Source organism: Pongo pygmaeus, chromosome 4 (assembly GCF_028885625.2).
Source record: "Pongo pygmaeus isolate AG05252 chromosome 4, NHGRI_mPonPyg2-v2.0_pri, whole genome shotgun sequence".
In the NCBI taxonomy this organism is placed as follows: domain Eukaryota; kingdom Metazoa; phylum Chordata; class Mammalia; order Primates; family Hominidae; genus Pongo; species Pongo pygmaeus.
The window spans coordinates 38,699,470-38,726,925 of record NC_072377.2 but is presented as its reverse complement, the minus strand read 5'-3'; the positions used below and the strand labels follow the sequence as shown (position 1 = coordinate 38,726,925).

Below are 27,456 nucleotides of genomic sequence, written 5' to 3'. Positions count from 1 at the left end.
TTCTCTTTTCTCTACCATCTCACCAATATTTGTTATTTCTTGACTTTTCAATAATAGTCCTATTATCAAAAGGGTGTGATATGGTATCTAATGAGTATGAGATGGTGTCTCACAGTGGCTTTAATTTGCATTTCCATGGTTGTATTAATCCATTTTCATGCTGCTGATAAAGACACACCCGAGACTGGGTAATTTATTAAAAAAAAAAAAAAAAAAAGAGGTTTAATGGACTCACAGCTCCACATGGCTGGGGAGGCCTCACATGGTGGAAGGCAAAAGGTACATCTTACATGGCAGCAGGCAAGACAGAATGAGAGCCAATGGAAAAGGGAAACCCCTTATAAAGCCATCAGATGTCATGAGGCTTATTCACTATCATGAGAACAATATGGGGGAAACCACCCCCATGATTCAGTTATCTCCCACTGGATCCCTCCCACAACACATAGGAATTATGGGAGTTACAATTCAAGATGAGATTTGGGCGGGAACACAGCCAAACCATATCAATGGTGTTTGGTGATGTTGAGTACCCTTTTCATATACCTGTTGATCATTTTTGTGTCTTCTCTGGAGAAATGTCTGTTCAGGTTCTTTACCCCTTTTTAAATCAGGTTATTTATTTTTCTGCTATTGAGTTATAAATGTTCTTTATAAATTTTGGGTATTAACCCCTTATCAGATATGTGCTTTGCAAGTACTTTTTCCCAGTCTGTAGGTTGCCTTTTCTTTTTGTTGACTGTTTCCTTTGCAGTGCAGAAGCTTTTTAGCTTGTTGTAGTCTCATTTATTTATTTTTGCTTTTTTAGCCTGAACTTTTGGTGTCGGTGTTTTCTTAATACACTAAGTTCTCATGAGAATTGGTTCATTTCCAAAAAGCCTTGCATAGTGCTTATATATGAAAGTGAAAATCTGCATTACTTAACATAAAGCGTATGATTAATACTAGAAACACTCCATTCTCCATGTATCATGAAAATATTAGCATATGTTAGAATGCAAGAACAAAAAAGTGTTTTAAGTTGTACCATATTACTGATCATGAAATTTATAAATCATAATTTTGGCCTTCAGTTCAACAGCAGTTCCATGTAACAAGCATCAATTGAACACGTTACGTATGTGAAAGGCACTCTGCTCTGAGTATAGGGAGGAATTAGCATACTGCAGTGCCTGTTCTCAAACAACTCTTATTCCATCAAGAGGAAACAGACAAATAAACAAATAATTACAATGCAATGCGATCAAACACAATGATAAAAAGTTACACAGAGACCGGATTTAACTCTGTTGGAGGATGGTGAAGACAGGGTGTCAGAGAGGGTTCAGAAGGAAGGCAATGCCTGATGAATAGCTTCTTGATTGAAGGGTGCTGAGGAAGTGGCAGCAGGGAATTTCTTGGGCAGAAAGAAACCAAGTAAGCATTGTGATAAAAGTGCAGATTAACAGTGATGAGAACCGAAACTAAGATAGTGCCAGTGAAATGTTGGCAGGGGATGAATCTGCAGTACTTTGGAGGTAACACTGAAAACCTGGCAATTTGATTTAGTATTATCCAAAAAGATTACTAAAGATGAAACTTACTGGTGGTTCATGGAGATAATTTTGCTGGTCTTGTCTTTTTAATAGATCACTTGATTTGAAGCAAAGTTTTAACAAACACTATATGTGCATAATTTATTTTAATTTGAATATTATATATATATAAATGCCCAAGGCTGTTTGCATAAATAGTATATCTCTAAGGTATTTGTTCTTGCATAGCAACAGACTGAGGGCAAAATAAGAAAATGATGTAAGTATTTAGTGAACATGGAGAAAAAACCAAACTGAGTCTCACTGATCCTTCCGTCTCCTTTCTGCCTGATTGAAGGAGTTACTTGGTCACCTACCTCTGCATATTAGTTCCCAATCCTGTCTAATAAATTGCCAAGCAACAAACTGCCTGATTTATTCATTCTGTCAGTATGTTCTGAGATGCTTGGAACTGGCAATAGAGAAATCAAGAAGAGGCTGTAGCCAGGCTACACGTGTAGCCAGGTGTCACGTGCTACTTGGGAGGCTGAGGAGCAGGGATCACTTGAGCCCAGGAGTTCGAGGCTGCAGTGATCTATGATCATGAGACCGCACTTCAGCCTGGGCAACAGAGAGGACTTCATCTCTAAAAAAAAAAAAAAAAAAAAAAAAAAGGAAAAAAAAGAAGTGGTCATTTGTCCAGTGTAGTAAGCACATTCTTAGAAGTGAGGCTTGCAAGAATGCAGAGAAGTGAGCTAACTCTACCCGGTGGCAAAAGAAACGCTTCACAAAGGAAGTGATAATGCAGCTTTGAAGGTTTTAAGAATGGGGAAAAGGAAGAATGTGTGATGGCATTTCAAATATAGAATACTGTGAGAGATTACATTATTGTTTCCAATTATTTGTTCCATCTCCCTGTGACAGGTTTATATTTCCCTGCCCCATTTAAGGTCAGTTTTGGCCAGGTGACTTGCTCAGGCCAATAAAATGTGAACAGAAGTGATTTGTGTCACTTATGAGCAAAATTCATCATGACATTCCAGTATTACTCTTCTCCCTCTGACATGTGAGAAAACCACTTCCAGAAAGGACCTGCTCATTTCATTTCAGTCCCAGAAAAAAAGAAGACTCTTGGAATAAAGCTGAGGCCAACCTGCAGCCAATGTGTAATATACAAGCAAGAAATAGACCTTGCTGTTGAAAACCTCCAAGACATGGGATGCTGGTTACAGCAGCGTACCTTAGGAGAGCTGATTAACACAGAAATAGTCACTGAAAAGGCACAGGACTATGAAGGGGCACGGAGTGGTTGAGGAATGGTGAGAAGTTCAGATTGGCTGAGAGTGTAGACTCCACATTTAGAGAAAGACAGCCAGAAATACTCCAGAAAGGTAGCCTGGGAACAGATTTTCAAAGGGTGTTAAATGTCCTGCTAGGAAAGTTGAGTTTTAGTCTTTAAATGGTAGAAAGCCAGCAGACGCTAAGGAGTGACCTGATAAGATTTTTCTTCTTAGAAAGATGATTCTAATAGGAGGGGAAGGATGCTAGTACCAGGGAAATCAGCTAAAGCATTGTTATAATCCTAACCACCACTATCCATTGTGCACATACCATGTGTGAGGCATTTTGCACCTATTTACCAAAGTAATACACACAACCACCCCCTGGGGTAGATATTGTAATTATCCTTTTTTTATAGATGAGGAAACTGAGGCACAGAGAGGTTGAATAACTTGGCTAAGTCACTCCAAAGACATTGTAGCATTAGAGTTCCATCCCAAGCAGTCCAGGTGCCAGAATCCATATCCCACTCTCAGAAGCCTAGAAAGTGGTAATAAGCATCTGAAGCACATGGAGATAGCGAAGAAGATCTTGAGTCTCATATTTGTGGGGCTGCAGAGGCTGAAGGTGGGCATGAGGTGAAGCTTAGGGGTGACAGAGATGGAGGAGCCACAGATAATGCCTCATTCTTTACTGAAGAGGCTCAATTGGTGCTGAAGCAATGAATTGGAACGAGAGAAAAGAAGAGCAGGTTTAGGAAAGGAAAATGATGAGTTTTGATTGGGATACATTAATTTTGAGGCAGATGTGAGGCACCAGACGGAGATGACCTACTGGCAGTTAGAATACGGGACCGAAGCTAGGAGCAATGTGGGGTGGAGACAGATCCAGGTGGGGCAGAAGGCCAGGTAGCAGATTAATTCACCCTGGCAGATGTAGAAAGTGACTTGAAAAGAGTGTCAAGGGAAGAATTTGGAGGAACCCCATGATTTAAGGAGCAGATCTAGGAGGAAGAGCCAGAGAAACTTTGACTGGGAGGCAGTGATAAGGGAAAGGAAGGTGGCAGGGAGAGAAGAGAGGATGGGTTTTCAAAATGATGATCACCACAGTGACTTAAAACTGGAGGAATTAGGAGGCAACCACAGCCACCTCTGTTTGTGGCACACTCCAGCCATAGTGACTTTGAGAAACAAGAACTTCCACTTCCACAGCAGCATAAATCACATTGCACCATATGAGTATCCCAGTGGAGGAGGTACAAGGATGCATTTGGGTGGAGGTGGAGAAAAAGTAGAAAATGAGCTTCCCTGATGATGACTCTCATAGAATTAAGTACTTTTATACTAATTTATAACTGCAGAACTTATTTATGAACTTCTAAAATGACAGATTCCCATAAATGGGGAAAAAAGTGCATTGCTTCAATTTACAGGAATTGCCTAATTCCAAACATAGTAATGAGAAGGATTTAAAATTAAAATCCTTTCTGGAACACTCTTCTACCTGGAAGAGCTAGCTTATTAGAGTCACCTCTTACGTGTTCTCCATTAACAGTATTAAATTTCAACAGCCTGTAACTAGTTCAAAGAATATTAAGATATTTGCATAGAATTCCCCAGGTTTTTGGATGACCTAGTAGAATATCACATTTTTAAAAACATACGAATAGCTCAAAGCTACACAGAGTTTATTATGCAACATTCTATTAGGAACAGCTCAAATGAATGCTTTATAGTAGAAGAAAGTGTTACAGTATTTTGTCTATAACATAAATGACTTTCTTGGTGAGTATACCTCAAATTATTGAGGTATGTTGAGACGGTGTTTGGAAAATGTTCCATGGAAACAAAGCTTGGAAACTTGGGGTTAAAAAATCTTGATTTTATTTTTCTATTGCAGGACTTCTGAGAGCCTTCAGTGTGCTGGTTTACATTGCATAGCTCTAGAGCTGTGTATTATGTAGGAGTTCCTAAACTTATCTGACCATACATAGATTCCCCTCTTTTTTTTTTTCAAAAAATATCTGACCTACTTTATGAAATGTCCTATATAGCAGATTATATTTCTGTTCAAAATGTTGGCTGCTCCTTCCTGTGGTATCCCTTTTCTGTAGAAATATTATCCTTCTCTACTTCACTGGCCCCAGGTGTGGCCACATGACCTGTTTTGGCCAATGTAACATGGCTGTGGGTAACGTGTGTTGCTTCTATCAGACACTCGAAGAGCCAGGTGTAGTTCATCTATTCTTTGTATCCTTTGCTACAAGACCAACTATGTCCCAAAGTTTGTTCTGACATCTTAGAGTTCTAGAATGGAAATGTAAATGCACAAAAAATAAGTCTTTGAAATTGTAAGCCATTAGTATTTTGCATCATTTGTTACCACAGTGAACTGAGCCTAAGGTGACTAATGCCTTCTACTTCTAAGTATTTCTAAATTATCTGAACCTTTGCCACTTTTCACAGGTGTACTCATTCTGTATTGTCTAAATGAGGAAGTGTTCTTGGAATTATTCTTTAGGTTAGGACAGTACAATTGAAGGTGAACTAAAAATATATATATATGAAACATGTCTTAAAGAAATGGTGTCTAGGCTGAGCAAGGTGGCTCACGCCTGTAATCCCAGCACTTTGGGAGGCTGAGGCAGGCAGATCACCAGAGGTCAGGAGTTTGAGACCAGCCTGTCCAACATGGTGAAACCCTGTCTCTACTAAAAATACAAAAAAAAAGTTAGCTGGGTGTGGTGGTGGGCACCTGTAATCTCAGCTACTCAGGAGGCTAAGACATGAGAATCACTTGAACCCGGGAGGCAGAGTTTGCAGTGAGCCAGGATCGCACCACTACACTACACACTACAGCCTGGGCGACAGAGTGAGACTCTGTCTAAAAAAAAAAATAAGAAATAGTGTCTAGTAGTTACCTGGAATTTTATCAAAAATGAATATTCTTGGTTGGGCGTGGTGGCTCATGCCTGTAATCTGAGCACTTCGAGAGGCCAAGGCAGGCGGGTCACCTGAGGTTGGGAGTTCGAGACCAGCCTGACCAACATGGAGAAACCCCGTCTCTACTAAAAATACAAAATTAGCTGGGTGTGGTGGTGCATGCCTGTAATACCAGCTACTCGGGAGGCTGAGGCAGGAGAATTGCTTGAACCTGGGAGGCAGACGTTGCGGTGAGCCGAGATCACACCATTGTACTCCAGCCTGGGCAACAAGAGCAAAACTCTGTCTCAAAAAAAAAAAAGAAAAAAAAAAGAAAAAGAAAAAGGAAAAGAAAAGAATATTCTCAGGCTCAATTCTCAGAGATTCTGATTTAGTGGGCCTTGGATGGGTCCTAGGAACCTGAATTTTAAACTAGATATTACCAGTGCAGGTGGTCTGTTAACCACACCTTGGAAAAATGCCACTCTAAAGCCACTGTTTGATTAACAGTCGTCTGATAACATGCATTTCAATAAATGCATTTCAATTTAAGAAGGCACCATGGAGGGTCCTCCTTGGAATTCCTGGAAGCATGTATGAAATCAGTTTTATCACATTTGAGTTTATATTCATTACATTTTAGTGCAAAATATTTTATGCACAAATGATACTTTCATGCTTAAATGCCTATGTTGTTCAAAAAGGCTGATTCTAAGTGACCCTTAGCTCTTTCAAAAAAAAAAAAAAACCAAAACCAATCTGCTTTAAAAAGATTAAGTTCTGTTACCAATGAAAATCAAGGGCTATTTCAGTTGCAAGTGACAGAAACTTAATTCAAACTGTCTTAAGCAAAACAAACATTGGTTACAGAGCTAAAACGTCCATGGTTTTTGAGAGGATGAAGTTCTTGGTTGACAGGGCAGGACATGTCAAAACTGGAGATAAGCACTCTGGGAAGGTGTCTGGGAGGTGGGGATGCTATCAGTCAGCAGGCAGGAAGAGGAGGTTGTGCAGGTTCTTGTGGGAGGAAGACTAGGCAGGCAAGGCACTATCTGGACAGTGTGGGAACAGGTGAAGGGGCAGTCTAGGCAGATGACTGGCACCAGGGAGATTTGGCCAGGTGTGATAAGTGGAAATCCTGACAGCTGGGTAGGGAATAACCAAAAGGAAGGAATAGGTGGGTAGGCAGAGCGAGAGGTGTCAGTCAGCTGAAATCAGGGCTCCACTTACAATTAGATCTAGATACTCAAAACGTAGCTTCAAATATCTGTTTCTTTCCGTCAATCAGCACTACATCCTCCTCCATTGTTAGCTTCATACTCAGACATTAAGTCAGGATAAGAAAGGAGAGGGAGGAGAATGAGTTGGCTGAATACCATGACCAGATGTTTAGAAACCAAATCATAAAAATCTTTTTAACTGGTGTCTTTGAATGCCTTGAGCTTTTCATGAAATTCTTATAACCTTCAGTATCTGTTTGTGTCATCAGTGTCAGTTCAAATCGATTCCACTGACAGCTTGATAAATGATTTCCAATTTTATCTCAGACAAACGCAGTATGGTTCAATCAATGGTTTTGCTTATGTGAGCACTTTAGGATTGTGTCCACAGATCCATTTCTACTTAAAAATTTAGTTTCAGAGTGTTGCTTGACTAATTTGCACAACTCTGTGCTTTGAATGTGTCTCAATATTGCCCCGAATCCCTCCCTGTAACAGGCATGAAGAAAATCTGAGACAGAAATAGTACGTACTTGATTACTTGATCCTTTATCACAGGCAACTAACTACTGTAACCAGATGATTCCCTGCTGACACTATTGTGATACCTGCCAAAGAAACTGTCTGATGTCACGTTAACACATTAAAAATGACAACCAGCCAGGCCTCCAAGCCTTCTTTCACTCTTGGCATTTGTAGTTGTTTGCTTATCGGATGGTATCACGTTTCTATGACTCCGAGTGCTGGCTCGCATTATAGTCAAGTGGAACCAAGAAAATGCCAGCAAGTCTGTCATGGAAAGCTAGGCCTATAATGCACAGGGCAACCCTCTTTAACCAAAAATTATCTGGCTCTGGATGTCAAGAGTGCCAAGGTTGAGCAAGGTTATGCCTGTTTTAGATAATCATAGGAACTCTGGCTCTTACCTGTGAGAAATTGAAAGGCATGATCAGGTTTTAAGCAAAAGGAAGAATCATCCAAGTTACATTTTTAAACAGGATTGTTCTGGATATGATGTTGACCACAGATGGCAGTGGAGCAAGCAGGAAGCAGAGAGAACTGTTAGCAGATTATTGCAATAACAGACAAGAGATGATAATGACTTAGACAAGCAAGGTGGTTTTTGATGTTCACAACTTTAAATTTGGTTCTTTTATCCCTACCATACAGATGAGGAAACAGAGGCTCAGGGAGGAATATAACCAGGCCATGTGGCTGATTAAACCACGGCATTAGTATGTGGGCCCAGCAGTCTGATTTCAAAGCCATGCTCTTTCCACAGCGTTATGATGCCCTTCCCCCATCACCTTCCTCTGTATCTCTTTCTCAAACAAAATGCAAAACCAGTGACACAGGAATAAATCCTAGAAAGAGCAATCTTCACAAGGTTCCCTTCCAGGCCTACCATTCCAAGTATCTGAGGTAAACCGACTTGAGCCTGGGTCACACCTCAGTTACCCAAATCTGTCTCTTTAAATTTCCCCCTAAGGACAGGATTTGTCCCACAACCCAGAGCAGGGATGAGCCTATAAGTGGGGGGCCTCTGGGTCCTACAGAGGATGGAGAAGAGATACGAGAGGTGGGAAACCAGTCCAGCATGTTTTCTGGATCAGCAGACTGTGTAATGCGTGTTTGTTAATTTGTGCCCCAAACCACAGCTGCCCATGGACTCAGCACAGCCATTAGTGGATTTCTGACAGTCTATGGCAGGCAGCCCTGTGTTCTTCACATTTGTCACAATTTAGACTTTAAACAATTCAGAGTGGTCTCTTTCCATGTATAGGAAGATCTCTCTGGGTAAATAGTGGGTAACCAGCACTTCAGATAATGGCATCAGATTGCAAACTTGTCTCTGTAAATTGAAGTAATCAGAAACAAACAGATACAAAGTTGTTTTATAAAACCTCTTAAAGTATAATATACATAAATAGAAGTGCACATATCATAAATGTATATATTGCTGAATTTTTATAAGCTAAACACTAAGAATGTTATCAGTACCCTGGGGCCCCCACCATCCCCTTCCAATCACTACTCTTCCAAGAGTTAGCTGCCATTCCTGACTTTTAATACTGTAAATTAGTTTTGCCAGTTTTTGAACTTTTTCTAAGTGGAATCATATAGAATGTTCTTGACTTATTTCCTCCAACATCACGTTTGTGAGATTCATCTGTGTTGTTGTGTAAAGTTTAGACCATTTATTTTCACTGTTATATAATATGACATATGAATACAAAACAGTTAATCTGTTCTGCTTGGATGGGCATGTGGATAGTTTCCAGTTTGGAGTTACTATGAATAGTATGCTGTGACAATTTCAGTGCATGCCTTTTGGTGAAAACATGCACAAGTTCCTGTTGAGTATATACGTAGGTGTGGAATTGCAGGGTTGCAGGGGAACAAAAGATGTCTTGATAGGATGAAATATATTCTAGCTAGAGAGGTAAAACAATGTGTATAGATATTACGGGGAAGGTTTGGATAGGCTCAAGAATGAAAGCAAAAGTCCAGAGCTTAGGAAAAGACTGTGACTGTCAGGAAGCAAAGTAGAATATAGTCTAAGCTAAGGAAAATGATGGTGTGTGTAGATAGTTAGGTAACTTGCAGAAACCAAGTGGCAGCAGTGCTGGGTAGTAAAGGGCTTTCGTTGAAAGACCTGAGTTTGAACTTGCTCTCAGTTTGACTGTGTAACTGAGGTGTGTCACTTGACAGCTCAAAGCCTTGACTTTCCCTTACAGAAAATTGTTGAGAAGATTAAATTCATTCATTCAACAATGATTGATTGACTACCTACCCATGTGCTGAAGACTGGGGATCCAGCAGCAAACAAAAAGTGTCCTTGTCCTCATTGATTTTACTGGGAAGGAATATCCATGGTAAACAATGACCATTTAATGACTATTACGAAAATTGCAATAACGGAATCTAACCAGTCCGGGGGGTCTGGGAGGAGTCTCTGAGGCAAGCAGACATGAGCCAGACCAAGAATTGGGGTGACAAATTTCAGGCAGATGAAAAAGCATGAGGGAAGTCTGTAGAGGAAGGAGCCTGGCATGTGTAAGGAAAAGAGACAGTGAGTGTGGCTGACACGAGTAAGCAGAGGGGAGAGTAAAGACCAGATGCAGTGGCAGGCCGAGCTTTTAAGTGGTGGGCTTACCTTGATTGCTTTTTCTTGTTTTGTTGTGTTTTTTTGAGATGGAGTCTCACTCTGTTGCCCAGGCTGGAACGCAGTGGTGCCATCTCGGCTCACTGCAACCTCTGCCTCCCAGGTTCAAGCAATTCTCCTGCCTCAGCCTCCCAAGTAATTTGGGACTACAGGCATATGCCACCATGCTCGACTAATGTTTGTATTTTTAGTAGAGACGGGGTTTCACCATGTTGGTCAGGCTGGTCTCGAGTAATAAGCCAGCCTCAGCCTTAAGTGATCTATACTCCTCAGGCTCCCAAAATGCTGACATTATAGGTGTGAGCCACCGCGCCCAGCCCCTTGATTGCTTTTTGAGCCTTTTAAACTGAAGGCAAAAAGAGGACCGGGAAATAGGGTGGGAGTGGTGACAAAATCAGGAAAGTGCAAAAATATATGCTGATTTGTAAATTTACATTTCAGTATTCATCCATTCATTCATTTATATTTATGCGATGAGGGACTACCAAGTGCATCTGATCATGTCTGAAATTATTTGGGTGTCAATAACTACTGAATGGGATGAACGCATAAACAGTAACTTACAAGGTCAACACGCTAGTAAAAGAAATTGTTTAAAATTATTTATTTCATTTGCTCTGATATTAAGTTAGTTCTTTCAGTAGATTTTCATTCTAGGAACAGTCGCTAATATTTGTTGAATGCTTACTATGCACCAACTTCTGTTCTAAGTAATATGGTAATATGTAACAGGTATGTTTTCTCATTCACTCCTAACCACAACAACGCAGACAGGTAGGATTCATTATTATCCCCCACTTTACTGACGGTGAAGTAGACATCGAAAGGCACACTGACCCACTGGCCCGAGATCACCTAGTTAGTAAGCAGAGAGTCAAGATTCGCACTCAAGCAGTCTGATTCCAGCTCAAAAGCTCCTAATGGCTACTTCTAGCTTCCAGAAAGAAGTCACAGACAAGCAACACAAACATCTGGTTGGTTTAATTGTTGCACTTCTCATTTTAAATTAGTAAATTGGTATCATGCATTACACATTGAGCTCTTGTGAGCTGATTAGTGTGACTTGATTCTCTAGGGTCTTGCTCCCTTCTAGTGAACTAATAAGGCTGAATTTCCAAACCTGCAATCCAGCTGTGGATCAATGGTTAGAACACAGGAGAGTGACAGAAACAAACATGGGGAAAGTTGCAGCGGCCACATCTTGCAGGTTATATAGACCATGCACACAGTTTGAACTGTTTCTTAGCGTGTAGGGAAGGAGTATGATTGGTTAGGATGTGATCACAACAGTTTGGGTGAGAGATGATGGTGACTTAGACGACTATGATGGTAGTTACAATGGAGATGAAATAACAGATTCTAAGTAAAAGGCTGCACAAAGTGCTTGGCGTGTAGTAGGTGTGCTATTAAGGGGTAGCTACTGTTAACAACCATGGCAAATTCATTTCAATCCAGCAGGTTACATTTCATGGATTGGGAATGACTGCTGAAGCATAGCATTGGAAAGATATTCTGACCCCCCTTCAGGCCTGCACAGAAGGAGCACTAGGATAGACTGGAGATGTCTGTCATAAGCTCTGGATAAACAGGTGGTAGCACAAATGTTGAGGGGTGCTTTATAAGGATTTTCAAATCAATATAGTTTGGATCTGTGCCCCCATCCAAACCTCATGTTGAATTATAATCCCCAGTGTTGCAGTGGGGCCTGGTGGGATGTGAATGAATCATGGGAGTAGGTTTCTCATGAATGATTTAACACCCTCCCCTTGGTGCAGTTCTCATGACAGTGAGTTGAGTTCTTGCAAGACCTGGTTGTTTAAAAAGTGTGTAGCACCTTCCCCTCACTCTGTCTACCTTGTTCCTGCTCCTGCCATGTAAGACACCTGCTCCTTCTTTGCCTTCTGCATGTTTGGAAGCTTCCTAAGGTCACCCCAAAAGCAGAAGCTGCTATGCTTCCTGTATAGCCTGCAGAATTGTGAGCCAATTAAGCCTCTTTTCTGTATAAATTACCCAATCTCAGATATTTCTTTACAGTAATGTGAGAACAGACTAATATACAAGTAAAGACAAGATTCTTATACGGACGATTTTGAATCATTTTTCTCCATAATAATATTCAAAGATAAAATGGGCTTAAGCTATAGTAAAAACAATCCTATTTATTAGAAAAAAGCAATACCTAATGGATGATGAACTATAGAAACTTACAAAATTGACCTTCGGTTTGAAAGTACTCATGGGCAATGCCCTCCCTGCAAACAAAAGATTCCACAGGCAAGTTAGTTTGACTTAGGTCAAATGTTTTAGCCTCCCTTAGAGATTCATGATGCATATTAGCATGCTAAAAGTTCAGAAAGGGAAGCACACTAAAAGACACATTTTTAAGGTTGTTTAACCAGAAGTTTCCAAATTCATTGACCATGGGATATTTTTTCACTTTATGCTTAACATCCCATAGAAACATAATGCCTGCATTAATATTGCATTATGATAACAAGACATTGTGCTACAAAATTTGTAATGTCATGTCATCTTTTTTCTTCTGGCTTTTGTACAGCTCAATCAGTAGGAACAAAGGAGAGGAGGAGAAGGAGGCTGGTGCTTTTTTTTTTTTTTTTTTTTTTTTTTGAGCTGGAATGCAGTGGCACAATCTTGGCTCACTGCAACCTCCACTTCCCGGATTCAGGTGACTCTCCTGCCCCAGCCTCTTAAGTAGCTGGGACTACAGACACCCACCACGACCCCCGACTAATTGTTTTTGTATTTTTAGTAGACACAGGGTTTCACCATGTTGGCCAGGCTGGTCTCAAACTCCTGACTTCAAGTGATCCGCCCGCCTCAGCCTCCCAAAGTGCTGGGCTTACAGGCGTGAGCCACTGTGTCTGGCCGACTAGTGCATATTATTTGTTTGTTTCTAGAGAAAGATGCTCACTTAATGATAACTGGTTGTATATAGCGGCACCTTGGCTCTGAATCTGATCACTGACATTGTGGCTAACAATATTTAACTTTTGGCCAGTGAAGATCGAATTGCAGCCTACACCCACATTTTGAAGTTGCTTAAATTTGGACTACTCAGGAGACACAGATTCTACAGATGTGAGCCAGTCACAGAACACTAGGGCTTATTCATTTTCAAAGTTTCCAATTTTTAGTTCAATGCTTTGTACACAAAAGAGGCTTACAAATGGCTTTTGAGTAATGAATGAATACACAAATGAATGAATAATTATGGTAACTATTTTTGCTCATGAGAAAAGGTAATTAATTATAAGACCAGTAAGTATTGTGCCAAATCTAGGATAAATTTTAAATAACACAATAGCCTTAAAATTAAACAAGAGTTCCTTTTTTTGTTCTGTGGAGATTTAGCAAGTTAGATCTACTTTTGTCTGAATTATACATGCTGAAAAAATGGCATCTTCAGACAAAAATTGGCTAACGTTATTAAGTAACTTTGTCCTTTAGTTAGGCAAGTCACTTAATCTCTTTGTTCTCTTGTCTCCTGCAATAGGTGAACTCTAAGTTCTAAAGTGTCCATGAATCTATTCACTTATAAATATGATGCTTTGTACTTTTTTTTTTCTTGCATCACCGGGAAAGTGCGTAATGTTCATTCTAAAACCCAGTCTAAGTCCAGACCGAAAAAGCCTCAGGAAAGCACAGAATTCCAAAATGTTTTGCAAGAAAATCCTCACTCATTAAAGGTATGCTCATAAGAGGAAAACAAGACTCTATTATATTTTCCTACAGAAGAACTGTATGAAGGCCTCTTCACAGAATCTCAGCAAGAACAGCACTCTCTTCTGGGACAGTCTTGATGAACATAGGCTACCTTGGGAACTGGTGACTTGGGCAGGTCCCCTAATAATCTTTAGGTACCATTATAAGCCAACACTTACATGTACTTATTAAATAGCAGCCACTGTTCTAAATGCTCTACTTAGACAAATTCATCTAATCCTAACCATAGCCCTAAGAACTGGGTGGGATTATTATCTTCATTTTACAGGTGGGCAAGTTAAGGTATAGCATGATTAATTATCTAACTGTTACAGACCTATTAAATGGTGGGGAATCAAGATAGTATGGGTCCAGAATCTCTGCTGGTAACCCCTCTGCTATACTGCCACTCAAGATATCATCTAGCTATTGACAAAGGCTGAAACAGACTAAGTCAACTGACACTTATCGGGAGTCCACCATGTTAAATGCTGTAAAGAACTGAGGGGGAAATAAAATGATGAGGACCTCATTACTGCACTTACCCAGCTAACAAATAAGCAACATACTCTAGGCAGAATTAAATGAATATTAGAATAAAGATTCTTTGGAAAGAGGAGGTAGAATTTGTTCTAGCCTTGAAGAATAGGATTTTAATAGATAGAGTGGAAAGACAACATTTCAGGTTCAAGCAACAGTGCGATTTTAGGGTGTGCCAATTAGGCTTGTCTGCCCAGATTGTAAGACACACGGTAGGGCAGCGGTCCCCAACCTTTCTGGCACCAGGGACCAGTTTACATGGGAGAAAATGTCTCCCTGGACTGGGGTTGTGGGGGTGATGGTTTCAGGATGAAACTGTTCCACCTCAGATCACATCATCAGGCATTAGATTCTCATAAGGAGTACGCAACCTAGATCCCTTACATGTGCAGTTCATAATAGGGTTCACACTCCTATGATAATCTAATGCTACTGCTGATTTGACAGGAGGTGGAGCTCAGGTGGTAATGCTCGCTTGCCTGCTTCTCACCTCCTGCTGAGCAGCCTGGTTCCTAACAGGCCACAGTCTGGTGAACCCTGCAGTAGGGGATGACATCTGGCTCTTGAAGAGTCTCAATGCTGCGCTGGGTCTAAATGTCATTGTGTAGGCAATAAGGACTAATTTGACTTTTACTTTGGAGTATAACTCGAGATAGAATGGTGGGCTATAATCTAAGCAGGAAGAATGAGAAATTAAATCAAGGCAGTTTCAGTAACAAGTGTAAAAATGGGTGATGTGGTACCAGGGTGTTGCAATATGGTGCCCAGACCTCCCCTTCAGTAATAATGATCAGATTATCCAAGTCACTGGGAATGCTGCCAAAAGAGGGCCTTCAGCCAAGGTCATGACCGCTTCCTGGGATGGTGGCATCAATGACTGATCACTGGGGGCATAAAGGCCCCTACCTCTCACCACAGCTCAGGACAGCTCTGAAGGGCCATCTCAGCCTCAGAACTCACCACATTGCAGTTGAACTTCTTTCTTTGCCCAGTTGTGCTTTCTTTCCTTCTCTTTGACAAACTACTGTCTCAAGAGCACTCCCAATAAACCTCTTCCACACTAATCTCTGTCCTAGAGTCTGCATCCTGGGATGCTCAACCTGCTTCTGATGGCTGTAAGGTGCATTATAAAAACAAAACCCCCAGTTGGGCATGTATGCACGAACGTAGCAAATGAAAGAGAAGAAAACATCAAAGATGATGCCCAACCAGCATAGCTAGGAGGGTGGTCTTCGCCAGCATGGTCACTCCCTTGACTAACTATACTCAGCCCCTCAGTGTAGTGTCTCTTCTTGACCCCTATAATCTACTCCTCACACATGGGGCAGAGGGATTCATGCTCCAAATCTTGCCATCGTGTGCAGAAGAAATTCAAGAGTCCTTTATCCTGCCTACAACGTTCCACCTAATTGGCCCCCCAGATACCCCTCCAACCTCCCCATGCTTCTGGACTCCAGCCACACTGACCTCCTTGCAGTTCTGGAACATGCCAACCATGTGCCTGTTGGTCCCCCAGAAACTCCCATAGGCCCTTGTCTCATTTCTTTTAGCCCTCTCTGCTTAAAAATTCCTTCTCAAGAAGGCCTCCTCCAACTACTCCATTTAGCATAGAAACCCCTGTCATTCTCTATCCCTTTAAACTCACTTTTTCCAAAGCACTTATTTCAAGTTGCCATTGGCACATTATTTACCTATGTGTTTATGCATGGTCTCTTTCTCTCTCTAGAATGAGGGCTCCATGAGGGCAAGAACTTTATCGTCTTCACTGTTACATCCCTGGTCAGGAATATAATTTGTACATAAGTTAATGAAAATGAGAGTCATAGGAGAAGTGTGTTTTCAGCAGAAAATATGAGTTCAATTTTGAATAGGTTGAATCTGAACAGCCTTTACAACAAAGCAGTCAGATCAGATGTTTAGAAGACAGTTACTCACAGTACCCAGTCTCTGTGAGGTGTAGGGAGAGAAAGAGCTAGAATGGCAGTTCCTAAGTTGCTCTGGGGGAATATTAACGTCATGGCAGGCTCTTTGAAATACAGAATCATTGGGCCAGGTGGTGGCTCACACCTGTAATCCCAGCACTTTGGGAGGTTGAGGTGGGCAAATCACCTGAGGTCAGGAGTTCGAGACCAGCCTGGCCAACATGGCAAAACCTCGGCTCTACTAAAAATACAAAAATTAGCTGGGCATGGTGGCATGCACCTGTATCCCAGCTACTTGGGAGGCTGAGGTAGGAGAATTGCTTGAACCCAAGAGGCGGAGGTTCCAGTGAGCCAGATCATGCCACTGCACTCCAGCCTGGGCAACAGAGTGAGACTCTGTCTTCAAAATAAATAAATAAATAAATAAATAAATAAATAAATAAATAAATACAGAATGGTCATATTCTTTCAATGAAATAAAAACAAAACAGGTTTAATAAAAGAAAATTAATAAACAAATAATGGATAAGAGGGAGATGAAGAGAAACAGAATGAGAGACAGAGAAAGGAAGGGGATTTATTGGCTCATATAACAGCAATGTCCAAGTTTCAGGCTGGACAAGATCCAAGGACTCCAACAGTGATCCTAGAATTTGGTCTCTCTCCATCTCTCAGCTCTGCTAGTCACTTCTCTGAGGGTCTGCATTCTCAGCCAGGCTCTTTCCAAACAGACCACATGGAAAGTAGATCACCAGAACTGGTTCCAATTCCTTCCTTTCAACGAATGCAGTGAAAGATGGTGCCTCTTTCACAACAGTTCTTTAAAAAATCAAAGGAATTGGACCTAAGGAGCTGGTCTGGCTTGAGTCCTGGGCCCAGAGGGATAAATGGTCTGATTCACTTAGACTGGGTCATCTCTGACACTGCACGCTGCAGATTCCCAGGAGCTGATGATGTGCCTCTCTTCCCAACTCTGTGTTTAGTGATTTCACCTTGGTAGCTTGAAGTTGGCCATGGTAAGAGTATTTACACCATGGAAAATGTCAAATGCTACAAATCAAGGATTTTCTTCTTTTTTTTTTAGAATTGGTTGTTAACACTTACCAATGAATCACTTGTCATATGAACATTTCTAAAGCCAGGAATGGGGGACAGACTCACCAGAACTCAGGGACTAAGAATGAGGGATGGGTTCCCCAAAGGACAATCAAGATATTGTTACCAGGAAAAGGGATGAATGTTGGGAAGTGTCCTCCCATATATTATATTATTACATTACATTATGTTATAATTGAGGATCCACAATGAACTAAGGGTTCTAAAAAGGCCTGTGACTTATAAAGCTGTTTAACTCAGTGTTACCCAACCTTCTCTCATTAGAAAGTCTCTTTTTTCATAAACTTCTGATTAACTTCTCAATGCCTTTGGAAAATAGTGAACAAGAGTATAGAGATATTAATACAAAAGAAGGGAACTAACAATTTATATGTAGATCTATTGCTGTGTTAGTGGCTGGGGGAAAAAAGATTCTTTATGTTTTCCTCTCCCTTGAATGGCAAATAGAAAATGCCTAAAATGAAGAAAATATTGATTTTAAACCAACTGATACGTCTGCAAACTTTATTTTAACTCTGAGCCACTAAAAGGGATTTAAAATCAAAGGAACAATATATTTCCTGTATCTTTTAGGCTGAATATTATATGTTAATTCTAATATTTTTATGAGCTGTAATTAACCTTCGGTCATTGAGAAATCAAATACTCAGGTTTTAAGCTTATATCTAAAACTTCATCTAGTGCTATGATAGGAAGAAAAACTGAAAGACAGAAAGCAATAAAAATTAATTTTAAAATAGTTTCTTTTTTTCTTTTCTTTTGTGGCAACTCAGGCTAATCAAGGACATTCTGACCATGTTTTGAGAGTCTTACTATGTAAGCTTCATAAGAGTCTTCATAAGACAAAGGGCTTTGTTTCACTCACTGTTGTTTCCTTAGCATGCATATGTATTAAGTACTCAATAAATATTTGTTGAACACTGAGTTTTAAAAATCAACAGTGAGGCCGGGCGCAGTGGCTCATGCCTGTAAGCCCAGCAATTTGGGATGCCGAGGCGGGGGATCACCTGAGGTCAGGAGTTCGAGACCAGCCTAACATGGAGAAACCCTGTCTCTACTAAAAATAAAAAATTAGCCAGGCGTGGCAGTGCATGTCTGAAGTCCCAGCTACTTGGGAGGCTGAGGCAGGAGAATCACCTGAACGCGGGAGGTGGGGGCTGCAGTGAGCCGAGATTGCACCATTGTACTCCAGCCTGGGCAACAAGAGTGAAACTCCGTCTAAAAAAAAAAAAAAAAATTCAACAATCATGACAGAGGTATATTTTATCCACTTGATGCTTTCTCATATACATCATCTCATTTCACATGTTTTGTGGACATATGAAGGCACTGTCTGCCCTTCCCACCTTCCTTCATGTAGGAATTTACCTTCCCCCAATAGCTATGTCACCATCCGGGACTTTATATTCTTTTACGTGGCCTTTCTCCCTTCCCTTTTTGCCTAAATTAGTTAGGCAGTAGCTATGCTGCCATTTGGGACTTAATATTCTTTTTTCATGATCTTTCCCCCTTCCTTTTTTGCCTAAATTAGTGAGGGCTGTATTTCTACCATTTGCAGGAAAGGAATCTTCATTGAACAATTTTCATTGTTATATCTGTTATACTGAAACTATATTAATGGAATACTGATATGCTTTGTTCTTCAACTGAAAATTTTTATTTTCTAAAGATAAAGTATTAAACATCCAAGGCTCAATACTGAATATAAGTCTAGTATAATTTCAACAAATTCCTTACTAAACTGCTGTGCAAAATAAAGATGAAAGCTCACACCTGTAATCCCAGCACTTTGGGAGGCCAAGGTGGATGGATTGCTTGAGGCCAGGAGTTCGAGATCAGCAGGCCAACGTGGCGAAACCCTGTCTCTACTAAAAATACAAAAAACTAGCCAGGCATGGTGGCAGGAGCCTGTAATCCCAGCTACTCGACAGGCTGAGGCAGGAGAATCACTTGAACCTAGAAGGTGTAGGTTGCAGTGAACCAAGATTGCACCACTGCACTCCAGCCTGGGTGACAAGTGAGACTGACTCAAAAAAAAAATATATATATATATATGTGTGTGTGTGTGTGTGTGTGGGTATATATATATTTTGTGTATATATATATATTTTGTGTATATATATATATATACACATACGCATGTATATGGCATAGACAAAAATAACACTCTCTAAATCCAATGGAAGTGTCTAGGGATGCTCCCGGCTGTTGGTGGTTTTGAATATAACACCACTTTAAGGTTGAAGAAAGGAGTAACCCACCAGAGGTGAATAGCATGAGAATCCAGTCATGGGGGACTGGGTGTGGTGGCTCACACCTGTAATCCCAACACTTTGCGAGGCTGAGATGGGGGGATCCTTCGAGCCCAGAATTTTGAGACAAGCCTGGGCAACATAATGAGACCCTGTCTCCACAAAAAATAAAATTAGCCAGGCGTGGTGGTGTGTCTGTAGTCCCAGCTACTTGGGAGGCTGAGGTTGGAAGATCACCGGAACCCAGGAGGTCGAGGCTGCAGTGAGCTGTGATGGTGCCACTGCACTCCAGCCTGGGCAGTAGTCTAAAAAAAAAAAAAAAAAATCCAATCATGGGGTCTCAAAGCAGAAGAGAGTAGTGTGGGGAAGGGGGATGGACTGATCCTACAGAGACACAATTCTGCACTCAAACAACACCCAAAGGAAAGAGCAAGTCTCTATCTCAACAAGCAATACAATCTGAAACAGAAATGCAGGAGAGAAAGAGTTAGATTCAACCCAACAGAGACAAAGGACAGGAGCCATTTGGACTAAAGAGAGACAGAATTCAGAGCATGTCCTTGGGTTGAGAAGAGCCTTTGACAGCACTCAGTCAAAACCCAACTTTGTCAAAGCCTCACTCACAGCGGCACTGCGGTGTAGGTGAGATCCTAGTGAAGGTCCTGAAACTAGAAGTGGCAGGAGAAGGTTCAGTGGCCAGCACTGAAGTGGAACATAGCGTTCAGGAATGAGGAGTGTGGGCTTTGGAGCCAGACTGCCATGGTTTGAATCACATTGTTGTCAGTAACTGTGTGGCCTTTGGTAAGTTAGTGAACCTCTTTGCTTGATTTGTAAATGGAGGTGACAGCCCTCCCTGTAACTTGCAGGGTTGTAGGGAGGATGGGCTGAGTTGGTACACAGTACCTGGCATGCCGTAAGTGCTTAATAAATGTTCAATGTTTTCTAGTGATTATGAATTCTGAGCCTCACTTTTAGCCAACATCTTCTAAATCATTATAAATTATGATGACTTTGGAATTAAATAGACTGGTGCATTCATATCTTTGTTATTTTACTCCTTTGAGCTTTGGTCTCTTCACCTGTAAAGTGAGACTAATATCTACATATATAAAACACAGAGAAAGTGCCTAGCATGGGGACTCTATGTTAATAACCAATTAATATTAATCTCCCAACCTGAGAGTCACCTGCACAGTTATGTTTCTCTTTTTTAGAGTTAAGAAAAAACCCAGTAAGGTTAGACTAATTGGTATAGTCCAGGTCAAGACTACTTGGGTAGGCAGAATGGAATTCTATGTGAACTCACGTTTGAGTGGGATACTACATTGATTAAGGTAGTGGTAAGGTTTCTGTCAGCCCTTCAAGTCTAAGACCCTGGGAACAAAATAACCAGAAACACAAAATTTCTTGGGGGTGTCACAGAAAAAAATTTCCAAGCTGCAGTCTTTCCCTTTGAGAGTGGCGTCCTCAGTTACCTTAAATTCCAGTAGAAACACCATCCACAGAAATGTCCCTGTTTACCAGAGCTGCCACAGTGATGGCCACTTGTGTTTTCCCGATATGAGACCCAGGCAGTGTTCCAGATTAGGTACCCGAAGAAAACCCTGGGGACATTACTGTTATTTAAATTAATTATTTAACTGACTAGTTATTTTTCAGCTACCCAGTGTTTCAGAGACCTTCAATTATGCCTATTGGCAAATGTGTAACCACTGAAAATTCTTCACAGTCAGAAACTGGGAAGAAAAATTCACCCCTGTAGTTTTAGATTTTTTGGTTTTGTACATAATATTGAAGGCGGTGGATTAAGTGCAAAATTTAGAATAATATATTCTAGGATTTAAGGAATTTGAGTTCAATTTTGAACCACTCCACCACCCCTGGCTGGACCTCAGCTCAATCCCTTAATCTTTTGGCTTCTTTCTCCATCTGCACAAGATGCCTCTGGCAACGCACTGAGTGCAGTAGCATAGGAATACATTCAATAATGGGCTTAATATCATCACTCAAAAGGGAGTAAATTGCTTTTTTGTGAGATCCATTAGCTTAATTGAGAATATTAGCTCAGTATTCTGGATGTATGATGGGCTATAAGAAAGAAGGTAGCATCAATTTAAATGTTTTGCTTTGCCTCCCTAAATGACTCTGGTCAACAGATAAGAATAAGAATATAAGAATAAGGGGACAGAAAGAAAAGCAGGGACAGAGGAGAGTGCTCGGGAAGTCAAAAGGAAGAGGTAAAGGGATGGAGGCTCAAGAGCTAAGAAGTGAGGTATAGGTGAAGACGGAGGCGGAAAAGAAGATGGGAGAGGCAAGAAGGGAAACAAGAAGATTCCTTAAGGAGAGGAAAAGTAAGAATGTGAAACGAAGATTTCAATCAGATAGAAGTTAATTGGGACCAACCGTATGGAGAGGGGGCAGAGCAGAGGGGATGGGCAGAGTTCACTCTGGAAAGAGAGGGTTTGCTAGGGCTGTCTGCCTCCCTCCTGTCACTGGCTCTCTTCACATTTGCGGTGCTCCCACGATCCCCAACACTAGGCTTTTGGCTCAGGGAGTTGGCTTTAACAGCTGTGCCATTTAGCCTCCCAAGAGTATAAGAGGTCTCCAAGACCCAGGGAGTTAAGCAAATGTTAGTGTATCAGGGGAAAGTGTTCTTACTTCATGTTCTTCAAATTAAACAGTGAAGTGAAGTCATAGAGGACAGGAGGTGATGGTAAACAATACAATGGAACCAAAGGGAAAATGACTGCTTTATTTTATGGGTATCTCAGTGATACCAATTTACTCCTCATAATTCTCTAAGCTTTACTCTGTAAGGACAATTGGAGGCTAGAACTGCCTCACCATCACTCCTACTCCCAAAGTAAGCTCCTGTATTTGCTTTGATAGATTTAGGAGTGGTAGTAGAAATCATAATAATGATAACATTCACAGCAAATATTTACTGCTTACTTTGTGTCAGGCACATATGCATGCATCCTTCTAAAAGGGATTTCAGATGGTCTACAATAAGACAACTTCTAAGAGGGGAGGAAAAAATAGATATATATACCTTGGCTGAGGAAAGCCACAGTAAATTTGATATAGCAATAAGTGGTTTGATAGGAATTCACTCATTTTGTCATCTCTACAACCCTATGAGGTAGGTACTTTTAATAAGCCCTTTTTATAGAGAAGGAAACTAGGAAAACCAAGACTTGATATTACATCATTGGCTTGACTTCAAAGGCTAGGGAAAACGAAAACAAAAACAAAAACGAAACAACCACAGTAAGAGTCTCACTACCTACTTTCAACAATAGCAATTCTGAAGTTAATCACCAAAAAAAAAATTAGCTCTGTGTGCCACCAAAAGATAGCCAAAATTGTTGTTGTGTAGTGTCCCTCTTAACTTAGATATGAGTATCGCTCAGATAAGTACCCTTAAGACAAATTCTTCCCAGAGACTGGGTCAGGAAAGGCTTTCTCCTGATGAAACTGTAGGACTCCTTCCGCTTGACAATGAGAGCTATGCAAACCTTCATTTCCCCTATTTCACTGCTATGAGGAAGCTTGGGCTCAGTTTTATGCTCAAATACTATTGTTTGTCTCAGCCAGAATTTCAACTTTTCTTTTTTAAAAAATATTTGTCTTTCATTGTAAATAAACCACCTTAAGTCCCTTTTGGAAGAAGGCACGGTATAAATAAACAAAAGACAGGCTGGGCGTGGTGGCTCATGCATGTAATCCCAACACTTTGGGAGGCCGAGGTGGGTGGATTACGAGGTCAGGAGTTCAAGACCAGCCTGGCCAAGATGGTGAAACCCTGTCTCTACTAAAAATACAAAAAAATTAGCCAGGCGTGGTGGCAGACACCTGTAATTCCAGCTACTCGGGAGGCTGAGGCAGATAACTGCTTGAACCTGGGAGGCGGAGGTTGCAGTGAGCCGAGATTGCGCCACTGCACTCCAGCCTGGGCGACAGAGCAAGACTCCATCTAAAAAAAAAAAAAAAAAAAAGAAAGACAATACGCAATCCTGTTGGGGCCAAGCTAGAGATATAATTTATCAAATTACTTGACATAGCACCCTGAAATCACTGAATCTAAAAGAGAATATCCTAAACAGAATTTTGAGCAGATACTATTTTTTATGGTCTTTGTCATATTTTTCATGTCTCTCAAATAGCATTCCAAACCACTTTGGGTAAAGAACATAAAATCTAGAGAAAATTAGCTGATTATTCTCAAATGTCTTCATGTTACAGGGATATAATTAAAGTTTTGAATCTTGTCCAACACTGTGCTCAAAAATAAACCAATTTAAGTCTACATTTATCAGTCAGGCTTAAAATGAAAAACAGTTTCACTCATTTCAATTATTCACCATTTAATAAACTATGCTTAATTTGTAGATTTTTTTTTTTTTGCTTCCAAAATTTATTCCAGGAACACAGCCATATCTTCTCCTGCTGACTGATAAACACTATATATATTAGATCACACATAAAGAGAAGCCTGTTTAAGGGTCAAGATGTAGGTGATTTAATGAAAAAACCCCCATCAACTCAAGGTTGCTGTTTCTGTGAGTAATTGATCTGTTCAAAAAACAAAGCGTTTCATTTCCAGAACTTTCATTACAGGTGTGACTATGATTTTTGTTTCATTTAAACATTATTATATAATGATGCATTTCAAATGCAATAGCATTTACAAGAAAGAAAATAAATTATCAAAACAAAAACAGAAAGAAGAGCCAGTAGCTGGGAAGAAGATCACAGACATTTAGCACAAAATAATTAACTAAGAAGTCAGTTCTGCTTATCCAGCAAGTACTTACAGCTCAACATTTTGCTACTTCAGTCCCATTCAATTTTAGCTTGTGACAAAACCTACACTTTTACTTCTAGTTTTGTGACTTACTCTGTTTCATTATTTTATTTATTCAACAAACACTTATGGAGATAAGGCTCGTTGTATTATGCAATATAAGCATCAAACAAAATACGTTCTTGTTCTGATACTTATTTTGCAACACTTCGTGAAATTGCAAAAAGTAAATATTATATAAATTAGAATTTACAACATAGACTGGTCTATGACAAAGTAAGTAAAAATAGTCTCAATCCATGAAACTTGAAATTGAGCTGAAATTCCTTCAGGAGTCCATAGGGATTAATTCAGATTTTTATACAACAGATAAGAAAAATTTATTCTTGACACCACAGACAGCAGTCAGGTGCCCCAAGCTGGGTTATGGCCTGGTCAAATATTGCTAACATATTTTTAAAGCTCTTGCTTTGTTACAGAAATATAAACTCCGTTTTTTCTCATGAAACAGTGCGTATACCGCAACTCTTCAAATTGTACCTCAGTATGGTGTAAGGCATGGGGTGTTCCCTAGAAGCTGTGGCAAATTCCTAAATTTCTTACCTGTAAAATGGGTATACATGGAAGGCAGGTCTTCCGTGAAGCTCACACAGCATAAACTTTCGGGCATCTTCTCTGGGCCTCCATCCCAGGCCTTGGCAGGAGCCTTGGCGATACATTCACCTGGTCATATGTTTGTGTACAATTTGCAAAAGCAATATATTGTCACCACAATTAGCTGAGACTGAGGTCTCTTTCTGCTAGGACTTTCCCTCTGCCATTTTCCCTTCTATTGGGTGGTGCTGGGGCAGCCTGGACATGCTGTGTCATAGGGTCAGGCTTTGTGTTCCTACCCAAACCTCATCGTGAATTGTAATCCCCGCTTCTTACGGAGAGGAGTGACTTGATTATGGGGACAGTTTCCCCATGTTGTTCTCGTGATAGTAACTGAATTCTCACGAGATCTGACGGGTTTGTGTTTGGCAAGTTCCTCCGCTCACAATTCTTTCCGCTTCCTTGTGAAGAAGGTACTTGCTTCTCCTTCCACCACGATTGTTAAGGTTCCTGAGGTCTCCCCAGCCATGTGGAACTGTGAGTCAATTAAACCTCTTTCCTTTATAAATTACCCAGTCTCGGGCAGTTCTTTATAGCAGTGTGAGAACGGACTAATACACAGTATTTGCTTTTTCTTTAAGAGGACCACCCAAATTGCATAAATTGCACGCCCCACAAAACCTGCATTACCCCCTAAGTGTGAGAATAGTACCTATTTCACAGGTGTGCTGTGAGGATTACGAGGTAATGGACACATGGTGTGTATCAGGTGGATATTAGCCATTATCACTACTCTGAATCTCCATCTTTCTATTATAGCAAGGCCACAGAAATGAGCATTTTATGTAATATGCTTAAAACTAAATTCTTCTCATGGAATGGGATTTTTCAACCGCAGCCAACAGGGCCACATCATGTTTTTCTTGGGCCCTACGCCTTTTTGCCTTCATTGAGCCCCTTACTCCATTAAAATATATATATATATATACACACACACACACACACATATATATATTTTAAGATTGTATTAGCACAAAAACAAATAATATATATTAAAATACTTTCTTAAACCTAAATTTTTTTTCCTTCTGATTTGAAAAGAAATTAAAATATTTTTTGTGGGCCTCTAAAAATATTGTGGACCTTAGGCACTGTGCCTAATGGAAAAGACAGTGACAGAATTGTGCAATATGAATAATGATAAATTTCCCAAACCATCAAGGACTCAAGAATAAGGGTAAACATCTTAAATGGGGTTGGTTTCGAGTACATATAATAGAAAAATGTTATCCAAACAAGGTCTTAGGGGTAACAGGAGGCGTTTTTAGTGTTCAAAATACGCACATGGATGGAGTTGGCCATTAGGACGCTAATAGCGACCGTATCTAGCTGTGAAATACATATTTTTGTTTTGGGAGTCTACTTTTCAATAAATGTACTTTCAGGTGTTTTGTTGCCCATTTAATTACATGATGAACAAGGAAGAGTTATTTTACAAAACAAGCTTCATTTTGCCAATTTATAAATTGCTTTGGAATTTCATCGAAAGGTCTTTAAAAAGCACGTTGGCCTTGGTGCTGGTGCATCACATAAATCACAGATGAAACAAACAAGCCTGTTTCCTACTCAAGGTGTGTCTGTAGAGTCCCGACTGCGTGCCAGGGGCTCTATCTGGCACATTTCTGAACTTTGCAAAATTAATTGTGCCGAAGAGAACACCATCAAACGCGTCCGGCATACAGCGTAAACATCTTCAGACCGTGATTCTGCGCCATCAAACGCTCTCCAGCTAATTTCATTTGGTGATTACTCTGCTAGAAAACCGAGGCCAAGTGAAACTGCGGAAATGGGAACAATGTACGCAGGAAAAATCTCACCCCATTAAGAGATCCGTTTCTTCTCCGCACAAATAAGCCCACCCCCCCTCGGAGGCAAGACTAGATGGCTCCAGGATATTCTCGGCGCGCCCGCTGGCCCTCTCGGGCAGGGGAGCCCCGCACCCGGCAGGAGGACGGAGACGCGAGCGGCGGCGCCTCGGCCCTGGGCTGTTTAGGTAATTCGCAAAGTCCCAACAATCATCCCCCTCTCCCAGAAGCTGGTTTGTGTGCAGTGGTTACAGAGGCGGCGAAAACACGGTTCCGCGCTTTCTTCTTCTCAAGGCACTGTTTGCAGCGGCATAATTCGGGGAGGCGCGGTCCTTCCCGCAGAGCCGTCGCGCACTCGGCCTTTCGCGAGGATTTGCCTGGGCTCGGCCGCCTCGCTCTCCCCTGCGCTTCCATGACCTTCTGAGAGCGGCCTCACCACCGGAGGCTCGGAGGAAGCACCACCCTCGGCGTCCGGGGCCCGTCGCGCGGCCGCGTTCCTCCGACTCCTTGGAGCACCCCTGCGGGCGCGCGGGCG

At 41.0% G+C, this 27,456-nt stretch overlaps 1 long non-coding RNA gene across 1 annotated transcript in view; it reads right to left on the bottom strand.

Annotated features, from left to right (window-relative positions):
• The window catches only part of LOC129037444 (uncharacterized), a 108,404-nt gene extending 80,960 nt beyond the window's left edge, over nt 1-27,444 (bottom strand). The window contains exon 1 of the long non-coding RNA XR_008502811.1: nt 25,066-27,444. This is a non-coding gene — a long non-coding RNA (uncharacterized LOC129037444). The remainder of the gene's footprint in view (nt 1-25,065) is intronic.
• Nucleotides 27,445-27,456: the final 12 nt, after the last annotated feature.